The sequence below is a fragment of the Rhagoletis zephyria genome, unplaced genomic scaffold (genome assembly GCF_001687245.7).
Source record: "Rhagoletis zephyria isolate East Lansing unplaced genomic scaffold, Rhagoletis_zephyria_1.1 Rzeph_scaffold_01481, whole genome shotgun sequence".
Classification (NCBI taxonomy): Eukaryota; Metazoa; Arthropoda; class Insecta; order Diptera; family Tephritidae; genus Rhagoletis; species Rhagoletis zephyria.
Genome location: NW_016158565.1, coordinates 101,282 through 103,789, shown reverse-complemented (window position 1 = coordinate 103,789; position 2,508 = coordinate 101,282).

Genomic DNA, 2,508 nt, shown 5'->3' with positions numbered 1-2,508 from the left:
CCATTTTTGTTAAAATTGAGTTCTACGAGTTCTCTCCAGCTACCTGTGATAATCATGATCTCTCTTTTAATTATAAATTGTGTAATTTTGATATCATTAATAACTTATTTTCTAATATTGATTGGGAGACGCTGTTTTTCGGTTTAGATATCTCAAGTTGCTTTAATGTCTTTAAATCCAAAGTGGCTGAAATAGGNCCATTTTTGTTAAAATTGAGTTCTACGAGTTCTCTCCAGCTACCTGTGATAATCATGATCTCTCTTTTAATTATAAATTGTGTAATTTTGATATCATTAATAACTTATTTTCTAATATTGATTGGGAGACGCTGTTTTTCGGTTTAGATATCTCAAGTTGCTTTAATGTCTTTAAATCCAAAGTGGCTGAAATAGGTCTCACTAATATTCCTCTGAATACAACGAGACTATATAAAATACCATGGCATACCAAAAATTTAAAGAAATTAAAGAACCTTAGGAACAAATCCTTTCGTAAATTCAAAAAAAGCAAACTATCAATTCATCTTTTGCATCCCGCATTCTGCCTTAGCCTGTGTTGCTTTCTTTTTTGATTTGTAGAAACTACTACTTAAAGACAAGGAGAAATATTGTCTTTGTATAAAAAGTTCAACAGGCAACACTGCCGTTAGTTTCATCGATTGTTTCGAGGAAATTGATTTTCTTATTGCGCAAATTCAAGTAAGCATTCCAAAAAAATCAAAAATAATGGAGCTATTTTGAATTAAAGAAATAATTTACATATTTCTTTGNCTGCACCGATTTATTTGGTGAAATGCAGCCATAACATAAAAGTGAAAGTGTAAATATCAATAAAGCTTTTATCTTGTGCAGGTCAGGATCACTTTGTGTGTCCGTCCACCAAATGTAATTCAATTTAAGATAATGAACATGTAATTTTTAAATGAAACAAATATAATAATTTTTTTTATTTTATACACATTGTTCAATTGCATCTTTACTAGTTGTATATTTCTTTATATCGCACACCGTCTTCAAAAGAGTCACAACTCAAAATAATACGTTTGTCAGAAAATGCAAAAAACTATTTCTTAGCACATGATAATCATATGGGCTAGGGCGACTTTACCTTAGGTTTTTTTTTACAAATTATAACAAAAATTTTAATCCAGCTTTTGCTGAAAGATAAATAAAAGCTCTGTGTATATTTTTAGCGCATAATCTCAAAAATGCCAAATTTGGAGTTGTGACTCTTTTGAAGACGGTGTGCAATATAGTCCCTTTGAATAAAGGATTTGCTTGAATTCCATTAATTTTATTTAATATATACTGGAGCTTTAATGAAACCATGGTTTGTTTTGAATATTTGGGAATATTTGTCGATAAGATTTTTCTTTGATCAGATCTTTCTCTCATTCTTCATTTATTTAATTTTTAATATCTATATAGCATGTTTAATACACCATAAAAAAGTTAATTCATTGTCTATTGTGTAGATCAATGGAATCTGCTTCAATATTTTAATTCAATATAATATACAAAAAAAAGCATTTTAGCACTACCAGACTACTTTTCCTACTACCTTTTCACAAAAGGGGATAAAATGGTTACCCGCTTTCTCTTCCTTCTCAAATGCAACCTTACAAGGCAGTCGATTGACACAAATGTCAATATTTATCCAACCTTGTATTATTGAATCATGAGTTTTTTTTTATATTATTTATTCTTTAGTTTATTTAATATTTATTATTTTTTATGAATATGTAGCATCATTACTTTACAAACCACATATACTACAAACAGATTTCACACTTGGTGTAAAAATTATGAAAATTCTGCAAAATTTCAGCAAAACTTGTAACTTTTTAATCTGCTAAAATGACGCGTCCCAGTTTATGTGTATTTGGGTCACTCGCTTAAAACAAAAAACATTGAAATCGGCTCACTAACTGATTGTTTTTCAATTTTATATAACACAGTCCGACATGAAAATTTTCTCAGAGATAAGACTAGCCATTTCTAATAGATTTTCGAGCACTAAATTTGTAAAAATAAAAACTTGTATATTTGAATTTCAATAAAATAAGGCGAAGAGCAAAATCGGCTAATTTTTTTTTTGACAAAACGGCTAACAAATCGGCTCCCGGCTAAATCGAGTTTTTTCCGGCTGTTTGCTGTCGCAACCGGTGGAACTCGAACTCGACCATCTCCGGATATCAACAACTTGTGGCAAGCATCTTTGCGCACTCAGCTACACCCAGCCATATAAATTTGCTTTCAAATGATGAATATCCATCAACACCACAGCAGGCAATTTGTACGGATAAATGTTGTCTTGTAGTGTTCCGGTCTCAGAGCGGCGCTCTGCATGCTTGGGGAGCGTATGTATACTCATGATCAGAGGTGGGCACTACCAAAAACAAGCGTGAGCTAAAAGCGAGAATGTTCTCATCGCTGCGCTCTCGCTTGTATACGTACACGCGACGCTTACGCTCTTTTAGCACCTGCTAACTCTCTGCCCATGCCTGCT